Source organism: Oncorhynchus gorbuscha, linkage group LG08 (assembly GCF_021184085.1).
Source record: "Oncorhynchus gorbuscha isolate QuinsamMale2020 ecotype Even-year linkage group LG08, OgorEven_v1.0, whole genome shotgun sequence".
Lineage (NCBI taxonomy): Eukaryota > Metazoa > Chordata > Actinopteri > Salmoniformes > Salmonidae > Oncorhynchus > Oncorhynchus gorbuscha.
In genome coordinates, this window is record NC_060180.1 from 61,429,058 (window position 1) to 61,442,329 (window position 13,272).

General features: G+C 45.9%; 4 non-coding genes across 4 annotated transcripts; all 4 read right to left on the bottom strand.

The window, feature by feature from the left end:
* Window positions 1-785: 785 nt before the first annotated feature.
* On the bottom strand, window positions 786-857 carry trnag-ucc. Its single transcript has one exon. It is a non-coding gene; the product is annotated as a tRNA-Gly (tRNA).
* Window positions 858-3,016: 2,159 nt separating this feature from the next.
* Window positions 3,017-3,088, bottom strand: trnag-ucc. The gene has a single exon. It is a non-coding gene; the product is annotated as a tRNA-Gly (tRNA).
* A 7,605-nt stretch (window positions 3,089-10,693) lies between these two features.
* On the bottom strand, window positions 10,694-10,765 carry trnag-ucc. Its single transcript has one exon. It is a non-coding gene; the product is annotated as a tRNA-Gly (tRNA).
* A 2,220-nt stretch (window positions 10,766-12,985) lies between these two features.
* trnag-ucc lies at window positions 12,986-13,057 on the bottom strand. Its single transcript has one exon. It is a non-coding gene; the product is annotated as a tRNA-Gly (tRNA).
* Window positions 13,058-13,272: the final 215 nt, after the last annotated feature.

Below are 13,272 nucleotides of genomic sequence, written 5' to 3' on the forward strand. Positions count from 1 at the left end.
CTTGAGCTAACAAGCTTGCAACATTGCATAAAAAATTTGGACCCTCAGTTTCCCCTGCCAGTAACCTCCGGGCAGACACAGCTGTAGGCTCAATATCAGGCTATTTACGTAAGGACAAGAAGTAATCAGGTAGGCCTATTTTATAACGTTTCCACCGGATCAGAGCATGACATTTTATTATTTTTTGTTGAGTGCTTATCCAAAGGGAGAGAGCTGGAAATATTTTTCAAATAGGCTACATTGAGGAACTATTGTCATTCTCAATGGATGTAAAAACAGACTTTGTTTCCTTGCTGTTTGAGGTGAAGAAAAATGTACTTTGAGAAGCTCCACAGCTCATAAGTGGTGGGGATTAAAGAGAATCAGAAATACTGTCAGATCCCCAAATGGGCACATTTATAAGCCTACATTTGCTCGCAGGCCAGGTAGCCTAGGCCTACTTCTATTGGTAATCAGGTGCACATCCTTAAACATTATTGACAGGAGAACTCCAAACAAAACACAATGAATAAATTGACAACGCGTAAATGGAATGAAATAAAATAGAACTTGTTTCCATCCCCTCGGCTTCAGCAATGGATTGGTCCACTGAGATATGCGTCAATCAAGACGTGCCATAAATCTTTTTTTGGGGCAACTGCTCGACTACAATATTCTCAGTCGACCAACAGCCTATGGACCAGTTGACTAAAAGGTGTCAGCCCTATTTGATACTGAGATAAAAACAGCTGCACGAGACTTTTAGCGGATTAATTTCAAAGAGTGATTCAAACAAAATACCCAGCTGCGTTGGCCGGGAATCGAACCCGGGTCAACTGCTTGGAAGGCAGCTATGCTCACCACTATACCACCAACGCTTACCGTATAACTACCAGGAGCATTCTCTGTTTGAAAATGAAAGTAAAAGAAAACCTACATTTGACATTTGCAGAATAATAATGGGATTCCCTAAAAACACATCACTGACATCACCAGGCGGTCAATGAGTTAATAGACCAATAACAAAGAGTTCCAAACGGCTCTGCCATAACAGCTAGTTTTCAGGTTTCCCCCTTTCCACTCAGACAATGCCAGACATTCCTAGCAAAATTCTTGCATGACAAATTGCTCTTTACTAACAAGTCATTTTTGCTTATTTTGGATCATTTTCATTGAAAACAATCACAGTAAGGTATTTGATTGTTACCTAGAAATTATTTGACTGATCCATTGCTGAAGTCCCCGACAACATTTTTTCGAGTGGACCAAAAGCCGTTCTTTCGACCAGTCGACTGGTTCAAATGTTTAAAAGTGTGATTTTCCATATATAAACTGAATAAAATCAACTATATGTAGGCTCCTGAGCTTGTCTGATGCTTTAAGCATTACTCAAGAGGGTGCCCTAACCTAACCAGAAGAACAAAACCTTTTCCCGAATCTCCTCCTCCCGCTGCTGTTGTCCTTTGCACTATTACGCTCCAGGCATTAGGCTACACCAGGGGGTCAGTTTCCATTTAAAGTGCCAATTAACCTTTCATTTATTTTTTACCGCAAAATTTCATGATATCCAATTGGTAGTTACAGTCTTGTCCCATCTCCACAACAGACTCAGGGTTGGTGAAGGTTGAGAGCCACGCGTCCTCTGAAACACAACCCAGCCAAGTTGCACTGCTCACTTAACCTGGAAACTAGCCGCACAGGAATCGCTAGTGCGCGATGGGACAAGAACATCCCTGCCGGCCAAACCGTCCCCTAAACAAGACGACACCGGGCCAATTGTGCACCGCCCCATGGGTCTCCCGGTCGTGGCAGGCTGCAACAGAGGACACAGACTTGAACCAGGATCCTGCTCTGCATTGCAGTGCCTTAGAACACTGCGCCACTCAGGAGACCCGACAACCTATCTTACCATTACTACCGATCTGCGTGCCAGTTATGGTTTTCATATGCATATTTTCGGAGAACAGTTTGATTTATTTCATATGTAAAGTCTTCGTATCTCAAAATCATTTTCAAGTGATGAATAAAACTGATATCTAAACCAAAATGAAAACTACACAAATCTAAAAGTCACTTCTATTGCCATTGCCAACAATGTAAAAACAGCCTACATAAAGCCTACAAATAAAATCATTACAGTCTGAAGGTGAAAAAAATATCCTGAGAAAAAAATAAATCACTTTGGCTACACATGGCCTTTCTGCAACGAACATGAAACAATGTAGCAACTAATCAACTTGGTCCAGCCAGATGCTTGAGCTAACAAGCTTGCAACATTGCATAAAAAATTTGGACCCTCAGTTTCCCCTGCCAGTAACCTCCGGGCAGACACAGCTGTAGGCTCAATATCAGGCTATTTACGTAAGGACAAGAAGTAATCAGGTAGGCCTATTTTATAACGTTTCCACCGGATCAGAGCATGACATTTTATTATTTTTTGTTGAGTGCTTATCCAAAGGGAGAGAGCTGGAAATATTTTTCAAATAGGCTACATTGAGGAACTATTGTCATTCTCAATGGATGTAAAAACAGACTTTGTTTCCTTGCTGTTTGAGGTGAAGAAAAATGTACTTTGAGAAGCTCCACAGCTCATAAGTGGTGGGGATTAAAGAGAATCAGAAATACTGTCAGATCCCCAAATGGGCACATTTATAAGCCTACATTTGCTCGCAGGCCAGGTAGCCTAGGCCTACTTCTATTGGTAATCAGGTGCACATCCTTAAACATTATTGACAGGAGAACTCCAAACAAAACACAATGAATAAATTGACAACGCGTAAATGGAATGAAATAAAATAGAACTTGTTTCCATCCCCTCGGCTTCAGCAATGGTTTGGTCCACTGAGATATGCGTCAATCAAGACGTGGCATAAATCTTTTTTGGGGCAACTGCTCGACTACAATATTCTCAGTCGACCAACAGCCTATGGACCAGTTGACTAAAAGGTGTCAGCCCTATTTGATACTGAGATAAAAACAGCTGCACGAGACTTTTAGCGGATTAATTTCAAAGAGTGATTCAAACAAAATACCCAGTTGCGTTGGCCGGGAATCGAACCCGGGTCAACTGCTTGGAAGGCAGCTATGCTCACCACTATACCACCAACGCTTACCGTATAACTACCAGGAGCATTCTCTGTTTGAAAATGAAAGTAAAAGAAAACCTACATTTGACATTTGCAGAATAATAATGGGATTCCTTAAAAACACATCACTGACATCACCAGGCGGTCAATGAGTTAATAGACCAATAACAAAGAGTTCCAAACGGCTCTGCCAATAACAGCTAGTTTTCAGTTTTCCCCCTTTCCACTCAGACAATGCCAGACATTCCTAGCAAAATTCTTGCATGACAAATTGCTCTTTACTAACAAGTCATTTTTGCTTATTTTGGATCATTTTCATTGAAAACAATCACAGTAAGGTATTTGATTGTTACCTAGAAATTATTTGACTGATCCATTGCTGAAGTCCCCGACAACATTTTTTCGAGTGGACCAAAAGCCGTTCTTTCGACCAGTCGACTGGTTCAAATGTTTAAAAGTGTGATTTTCCATATATAAACTGAATAAAATCAACTATATGTAGGCTCCTGAGCTTGTCTGATGCTTTAAGCATTACTCAAGAGGGTGCCCTAACCTAACCAGAAGAACAAAACCTTTTCCCGAATCTCCTCCTCCCGCTGTGTCATGTTTGTCATTTATTGTCATGTCTTGTCCCTGTGCTCCCCATGCTATTCGTTTCCCTCTGCTGGTCTTGTTTGGTTCTATCCCTCTCTCTCCCCCTCCCTCTCTCACTCTCTCGCTCTCTCTTCTCTCTGTCGTTCCGTTCCTGCTCCCAGCTGTTCCTATTCCCCTAATCATCATTTAGTCTTCCCACACCTGTTCCCGATCCTTTCCCCTGATTAGACTCCCTATTTATTCCTTTGTGATCCGTTCCTGTTCCATCGGTTCCTTGTTTTGTATTCCATGCTGTGATTGCGTTTCGCCCTGTCCTGTCGTGTTTTTTGCCGTGATTGTGTATCACCCTGTCCTGTCGTGTTTTGTGCCTTCTTCAGACGCTGCGTGTGAGCAGGTGTCTCAGTCGACTACGGCCTGCGCCTACCCGGCGACCTGCAGTCTGTGGCCGCTTCTCCAGTTGTTTTCCCCTCTACAAATCTAGAGGATTTCAGTTATTCCGTTTTGAACATTAATAAACTCTGTTTCTGTTAAGTCGCGTTTGGGTCCTCTTTCACCTGCATGACAGAAGGAACCGATCAAAGAATGGACCCAGCGACTTCAGACGCTCGTTACACTGCCGTCGAGATCCAAGGAGCCATGCTCGGCAGACACGAGCAGGAATTGTCCGCTGCTCGCCAGGCCGTGGAAAACCTGGCTGCTCAGGTTTCCGACCTCTCTGGACAGTTCCAGAGTCTACGTCTCGTGCCACCTGTTACTTCCTGGCCTGCCGAGCCTCCAGAACCTAGGGTTAATAACCCACCTTGCTACTCCGGGCAGCCCACTGAGTGCCGCTCCTTTCTCACGCAGTGTGAGATTGTGTTCTCTCTCCAACCCAACACATACTCTAGAGAGAGAGCTCGGGTTGCTTACGTCATTTCACTCCTCACTGGCCGGGCTCGAGAATGGGGCACAGCTATCTGGGAGGCAAGGGCTGTTTGCTCTAACCATTTCCAGAACTTTAAAGAGGAGATGATTCGGGTTTTTGACCGTTCAGTTTTTGGTGGGGAGGCTTCTAGGGCCCTGGCTTCCTTATGCCAAGGTGAACGGTCCATAACGGATTATTCCATTGAGTTTCGCACTCTTGCTGCCTCTAGTGAGTGGAACGAGCCGGCGCTGCTCGCTCGTTTTCTGGAGGGACTCCACGCTGTGGTTAAGGATGAGATTCTCTCCCGGGAGGTTCCTTCAGATGTGGACTCTTTGATTGCTCTCGCCATCCGCATAGAACGACGGGTAGATCTTCGTCACCGGGCTCGTGGAAGAGAGCTCGCATCAACGGTGTTTCCCTGCTCCGCATCGCAACCATCTCCCCCTCTGGCTTTGAGACTGAGCCCATGCAGCTGGGAGGGATTCGCATCTCGAATAAGGAGAGGGAACGGAGGATCACCAACCGCCTGTGCCTCTATTGTGGAGTTGCTGGACATTTCGTTAATTCATGTCCAGTAAAGCCAGAGCTCATCTGTAAGCGGAGGGCTACAGGTGAGCGCAACTACTCAAGTCTCTCCATCAAAGTCCTGTACTACTTTGTCGGTCCACCTACGCTGGACCGGTTCGGGCGCTACATGTAGTGCCTTGATAGACTCTGGGGCTGAGGGTTGTTTCATGGACGAAGCATGGGTTCGGAAACATGACATTCCTTTCAGAGAGTTAGATAAGCCTACGCCCATGTTCGCCTTAGATGGTAGTCATCTTCCCAGTATCAGATTTGAGACACTACCTTTAACCCTCACAGTATCTGGTAACCACAGTGAGACTATTTCTTTTTTGATTTTCCGTTCACCGTTTACACCTGTTGTTTTGGGTCATCCCTGGCTAGTATGTCATAATCCTTCTATTAATTGGTCTAGTAATTCTATCCTATCCTGGAACGTTTCTTGTCATGTGAAGTGTTTAATGTCTGCCATCCCTCCCGTTTCTTCTGTCCCTACTTCTCAGGAGGAACCTGGCGATTTGACAGGAGTGCCGGAGGAATATCATGATCTGCGCACGGTCTTCAGTCGGTCCCGAGCCAACTCCCTTCCTCCTCACCGGTCGTATGATTGTAGTATTGATCTCCTTCCGGGGACCACTCCTCCTCGAGGTAGACTATACTCTCTGTCGGCTCCCGAACGTAAGGCTCTCGAGGATTATTTGTCTGTGTCTCTTGACGCCGGTACCATAGTGCCTTCTTCCTCTCCGGCCGGGGCGGGGTTCTTTTTGTTAAGAAGAAGGACGGTACTCTGCGCCCTGCGTGGATTATCGAGGGCTGAATGACATAACGGTTAAGAATCGTTATCCGCTTCCCCTTATGTCATCAGCCTTCGAGATTCTGCAGGGAGCCAGGTGCTTTACTAAGTTGGACCTTCGTAACGCTTACCATCTCGTGCGCATCAGAGAGGGGGACGAGTGGAAAACGGCGTTTAATACTCCGTTAGGGCATTTTGAGTACCGGGTTCTGCCGTTCGGTCTCGCCAATGCGCCAGCTGTTTTTCAGGCATTAGTTAATGATGTTCTGAGAGACATGCTGAACATTTTTGTTTTTGTCTATCTTGACGATATCCTGATTTTTTCTCCGTCACTCGAGATTCATGTTCAGCACGTTCGACGTGTTCTACAGCGCCTTTTAGAGAATTGTCTCTACGTAAAGGCTGAGAAGTGCTCTTTTCATGTCTCCTCCGTTACTTTTCTCGGTTCCGTTATTTCCGCTGAAGGCATTCAGATGGATTCCGCTAAGGTCCAAGCTGTCAGTGATTGGCCCGTTCCAAGGTCACGTGTCGAGTTGCAGCGCTTTTTAGGTTTTGCTCATTTCTATCGGCGTTTCATTCGTAATTTCGGTCAAGTTGCTGCCCCTCTCACAGCTCTTACTTCTGTCAAGACGTGTTTTAAGTGGTCCGGTTCCGCCCAGGGAGCTTTTGATCTTCTAAAAGAACGTTTTACGTCCGCTCCTATCCTCGTTACTCCTGACGTCACTAGACAATTCATTGTCGAGGTTGACGCTTCAGAGGTAGGCGTGGGAGCCATTCTATCCCAGCGCTTCCAGTCTGACGATAAGGTTCATCCTTGCGCTTATTTTTCTCATCGCCTGTCGCCATCTGAGCGCAACTATGATGTGGGTAACCGTGAACTGCTCGCCATCCGCTTAGCCCTAGGCGAATGGCGACAGTGGTTGGAGGGGGCGACCGTTCCTTTTGTCGTTTGGACAGACCATAAGAACCTTGAGTACATCCGTTCTGCCAAACGACTTAATGCCCGTCAAGCTCGTTGGGCGTTGTTTTTCGCTCGTTTCGAGTTTGTGATTTCTTACCGTCCGGGTAGCAAGAACACCAAGCCTGATGCCTTATCCCGTCTGTTTAGTTCTTCTGTGGCTTCTACTGATCCCGAGGGGATTCTTCCTTATGGGCGTGTTGTCGGGTTAACAGTCTGGGGAATTGAAAGACAGGTTAAGCAAGCACTCACGCACACTGCGTCGTCGCGCGCTTGTCCTAGTAACCTCCTTTTCGTTCCTGTTTCCACTCGTCTGGCTGTTCTTCAGTGGGCTCACTCTGCCAAGTTAGCGGGTCATCCCGGTGTTCGAGGCACTCTTGCGTCTATTCGCCAGCGCTTTTGGTGGCCGACTCAGGAGCGTGACACGCGCCGTTTCGTGGCTGCCTGTTCGGACTGCGCGCAGACTAAGTCGGGTAACTCTCCTCCTGCCGGTCGTCTCAGACCGCTCCCCATTCCTTCTCGACCATGGTCTCACATTGCCTTAGACTTCATTACCGGTCTGCCTTTGTCTGCGGGGAAGACTGTGATTCTGACGGTTGTCGATAGGTTCTCTAAGGCGGCACATTTCATTCCCCTCGCTAAACTTCCTTCCGCTAAGGAGACGGCACAAATCATTATTGAGAATGTATTCAGAATTCATGGCCTCCGTTAGACGCCGTTTCAGACAGAGGTCCGCAATTCACGTCACAGTTTTGGAGGGAGTTCTGTCGTTTGATTGGTGCGTCCGTCAGTCTCTCTTCCGGGTTTCATCCCCAGTCTAACGGTCAAGCAGAGAGGGCCAATCAGACGATTGGTCGCATACTACGCAGCCTTTCTTTCAGGAACCCTGCGTCTTGGGCAGAACAGCTCCCCTGGGCAGAATACGCTCACAATTCGCTTCCTTCGTCTGCTACCGGGTTATCTCCGTTTCAGAGTAGTCTGGGTTACCAGCCTCCTCTGTTCTCATCCCAGCTTGCCGAGTCCAGCGTTCCCTCCGCTCAAGCGTTTGTCCAACGTTGTGAGCGCACCTGGAGGAGGGTGAGGTCTGCACTTTGCCGTTACAGGGCACAGACGGTGAGAGCCGCCAATAGACGCAGGATTAAGAGTCCAAGGTATTGTTGCGGCCAGAGAGTGTGGCTTTCCACTCGCAACCTTCCTCTTACGACAGCTTCTCGTAAGTTGACTCCGCGGTTCATTGGTCCGTTCCGTGTCTCCCAGGTCGTCAATCCTGTCGCTGTGCGACTGCTTCTTCCGCGACATCTTCGTCGCGTCCATCCTGTCTTCCATGTCTCCTGTGTTAAGCCCTTTCTTCGCACCCCGTTCGTCTTCCCTCCCCCTCCCGTCCTTGTCGAGAGCGCACCTATTTACAAGGTACATAAAATTATGGACATGCGTTCTCGGGACGGGGTCACCAATACCTAGTGGATTGGGAGGGTTACGGTCCTGAGGAGAGGAGTTGGGTTCCGTCTCGGGACGTGCTGGACCGTTCGCTCATCGATGATTTCCTCCGTTGCCGCCAGGATTCCTCCTCGAGTGCGCCAGGAGGCGCTCGGTGAGTGGGGGTACTGTCATGTTTGTCATTTATTGTCATGTCTTGTCCCTGTGCTCCCCATGCTATTCGTTTCCCTCTGCTGGTCTTGTTTGGTTCTATCCCTCTCTCTCCCCCTCCCTCTCTCACTCTCTCGCTCTCTCTTCTCTCTGTCGTTCCGTTCCTGCTCCCAGCTGTTCCTATTCCCCTAATCATCATTTAGTCTTCCCACACCTGTTCCCGATCCTTTCCCCTGATTAGACTCCCTATTTATTCCTTTGTGATCCGTTCCTGTTCCATCGGTTCCTTGTTTTGTATTCCATGCTGTGATTGCGTTTCGCCCTGTCCTGTCGTGTTTTTTGCCGTGATTGTGTATCACCCTGTCCTGTCGTGTTTTGTGCCTTCTTCAGACGCTGCGTGTGAGCAGGTGTCTCAGTCGACTACGGCCTGCGCCTACCCGAAGCGACCTGCAGTCTGTGGCCGCTTCTCCAGTTGTTTTCCCCTCTACAAATCTAGAGGATTTCAGTTATTCCGTTTTGAACATTAATAAACTCTGTTTCTGTTAAGTCGCGTTTGGGTCCTCTTTCACCTGCATGACACGCTGCTGTTGTCCTTTGCACTATTACGCTCCAGGCATTAGGCTACACCAGGGGGTCAGTTTCCATTTAAAGTGCCAATTAACCTTTCATTTATTTTTTACCGCAAAATTTCATGATATCCAATTGGTAGTTACAGTCTTGTCCCATCTCCACAACAGACTCAGGGTTGGTGAAGGTTGAGAGCCACGCGTCCTCTGAAACACAACCCAGCCAAGTTGCACTGCTCACTTAACCTGGAAACTAGCCGCACCAATGTGTCAGAGGAAACACCGTACACCTGGCGACCGTGTCAGTGTGCATTGCGCCCGGCCTTCCACAGGAATCGCTAGTGCGCGATGGGACAAGAACATCCCTGCCGGCCAAACCGTCCCCTAAACAAGACGACACCGGGCCAATTGTGCACCGCCCCATGGGTCTCCCGGTCATGGCAGGCTGCAACAGAGGACAAAGACTTGAACCAGGATCCTGCTCTGCATTGCAGTGCCTTAGAACACTGCGCCACTCAGGAGACCCGACAACCTATCTTACCATTACTACCGATCTGCGTGCCAGTTATGGTTTTCATATGCATATTTTCGGAGAACAGTTTGATTTATTTCATATGTAAAGTCTTCGTATCTCAAAATCATTTTCAAGTGATGAATAAAACTGATATCTAAACCAAAATGAAAACTACACAAATCTAAAAGTCACTTCTATTGCCATTGCCAACAATGTAAAAACAGCCTACATAAAGCCTACAAATAAAATCATTACAGTCTGAAGGTGAAAAAAATATCCTGAGAAAAAATAAATCACTTTGGCTACACATGGCCTTTCTGCAACGAACATAAAACAATGTAGCAACTAATCAACTTGGTCCAGCCAGATGCTTGAGCTAACAAACTTGCAACATTGCATAAAAAAATGTGGACCCTCAGTTTCCCCTGCCAGTAACCTCCGGGCAGACACAGCTGTAGGCTCAATATCAGGCTATTTACGTAAGGACAAGAAGTAATCAGGTAGGCCTATTTTATAACGTTTCCACCGGATGACATTTTATTATTTTTTGTTGAGTGCTTATCCAAAGGGAGAGAGCTGGAAATATTTTTCAAATAGGCTACATTGAGGAACTATTGTCATTCTCAATGGATGTAAAAACAGACTTTGTTTCCTTGCTGTTTGAGGTGAAGAAAAATGTACTTTGAGAAGCTCCACAGCTCATAAGTGGTGGGGATTAAAGAGAATCAGAAATACTGTCAGATCCCCAAATGGGCACATTTATAAGCCTACATTTGCTCGCAGGCCAGGTAGCCTAGGCCTACTTCTATTGGTAATCAGGTGCACATCCTTAAACATTATTGACAGGAGAACTCCAAACAAAACACAATGAATAAATTGACAACGCGTAAATGGAATGAAATAAAATAGAACTTGTTTCCATCCCCTCGGCTTCAGCAATGGATTGGTCCACTGAGATATGCGTCAATCAAGACGTGCCATAAATCTTTTTTTGGGGCAACTGCTCGACTACAATATTCTCAGTCGACCAACAGCCTATGGACCAGTTGACTAAAAGGTGTCAGCCCTATTTGATACTGAGATAAAAACAGCTGCACGAGACTTTTAGCGGATTAATTTCAAAGAGTGATTCAAACAAAATACCCAGCTGCGTTGGCCGGGAATCGAACCCGGGTCAACTGCTTGGAAGGCAGCTATGCTCACCACTATACCACCAACGCTTACCGTATAACTACCAGGAGCATTCTCTGTTTGAAAATGAAAGTAAAAGAAAACCTACATTTGACATTTGCAGAATAATAATGGGATTCCCTAAAAACACATCACTGACATCACCAGGCGGTCAATGAGTTAATAGACCAATAACAAAGAGTTCCAAACGGCTCTGCCAATAACAGCTAGTTTTCAGGTTTCCCCCTTTCCACTCAGACAATGCCAGACATTCCTAGCAAAATTCTTGCATGACAAATTGCTCTTTACTAACAAGTCATTTTTGCTTATTTTGGATCATTTTCATTGAAAACAATCACAGTAAGGTATTTGATTGTTACCTAGAAATTATTTGACTGATCCATTGCTGAAGTCCCCGACAACATTTTTTCGAGTGGACCAAAAGCCGTTCTTTCGACCAGTCGACTGGTTCAAATGTTTAAAAGTGTGATTTTCCATATATAAACTGAATAAAATCAACTATATGTAGGCTCCTGAGCTTGTCTGATGCTTTAAGCATTACTCAAGAGGGTGCCCTAACCTAACCAGAAGAACAAAACCTTTTCCCGAATCTCCTCCTCCCGCTGCTGTTGTCCTTTGCACTACTACGCTCCAGGCATTAGGCTACACCAGGGGGTCAGTTTCCATTTAAAGTGCCAATTAACCTTTCATTTATTTTTTACCGCAAAATTTCATGATATCCAATTGGTAGTTACAGTCTTGTCCCATCTCCACAACAGACTCAGGGTTGGTGAAGGTTGAGAGCCACGCGTCCTCTGAAACACAACCCAGCCAAGTTGCACTGCTCACTTAACCTGGAAACTAGCCGCACCAATGTGTCAGAGGAAACACCGTACACCTGGCGACCGTGTCAGTGTGCATTGCGCCCGGCCTTCCACAGGAATCGCTAGTGCGCGATGGGACAAGAACATCCCTGCCGGCCAAACCGTCCCCTAAACAAGACGACACCGGGCCAATTGTGCACCGCCCCATGGGTCTCCCGGTCGTGGCAGGCTGCAACAGAGGACACAGACTTGAACCAGGATCCTGCTCTGCATTGCAGTGCCTTAGAACACTGCGCCACTCAGGAGACCCGACAACCTATCTTACCATTACTACCGATCTGCGTGCCAGTTATGGTTTTCATATGCATATTTTCGGAGAACAGTTTGATTTATTTCATATGTAAAGTCTTCGTATCTCAAAATCATTTTCAAGTGATGAATAAAACTGATATCTAAACCAAAATGAAAACTACACAAATCTAAAAGTCACTTCTATTGCCATTGCCAACAATGTAAAAACAGCCTACATAAAGCCTACAAATAAAATCATTACAGTCTGAAGGTGAAAAAAATATCCTGAGAAAAAATAAATCACTTTGGCTACACATGGCCTTTCTGCAACGAACATGAAACAATGTAGCAACTAATCAACTTGGTCCAGCCAGATGCTTGAGCTAACAAGCTTGCAACATTGCATAAAAACATTTGGACCCTCAGTTTCCCCTGCCAGTAACCTCCGGGCAGACACAGCTGTAGGCTCAATATCAGGCTATTTACGTAAGGACAAGAAGTAATCAGGTAGGCCTATTTTATAACGTTTCCACCGGATGACATTTTATTATTTTTTGTTGAGTGCTTATCCAAAGGGAGAGAGCTGGAAATATTTTTCAAATAGGCTACATTGAGGAACTATTGTCATTCTCAATGGATGTAAAAACAGACTTTGTTTCCTTGCTGTTTGAGGTGAAGAAAAATGTACTTTGAGAAGCTCCACAGCTCATAAGTGGTGGGGATTAAAGAGAATCAGAAATACTGTCAGATCCCCAAATGGGCACATTTATAAGCCTACATTTGCTCGCAGGCCAGGTAGCCTAGGCCTACTTCTATTGGTAATCAGGTGCACATCCTTAAACATTATTGACAGGAGAACTCCAAACAAAACACAATGAATAAATTGACAACGCGTAAATGGAATGAAATAAAATAGAACTTGTTTCCATCCCCTCGGCTTCAGCAATGGATTGGTCCACTGAGATATGCGTCAATCAAGACGTGCCATAAATCTTTTTTTGGGGCAACTGCTCGACTACAATATTCTCAGTCGACCAACAGCCTATGGACCAGTTGACTAAAAGGTGTCAGCCCTATTTGATACTGAGATAAAAACAGCTGCACGAGACTTTTAGCGGATTAATTTCAAAGAGTGATTCAAACAAAATACCCAGTTGCGTTGGCCGGGAATCGAACCCGGGTCAACTGCTTGGAAGGCAGCTATGCTCACCACTATACCACCAACGCTTACCGTATAACTACCAGGAGCATTCTCTGTTTGAAAATGAAAGTAAAAGAAAACCTACATTTGACATTTGCAGAATAATAATGGGATTCCCTAAAAACACATCACTGACATCACCAGGCGGTCAATGAGTTAATAGACCAATAACAAAGAGTTCCAAACGGCTCTGCCAATAACAGCTAGTTTTCAGGTTTCCCCCTTTCCACTCAGACAATGC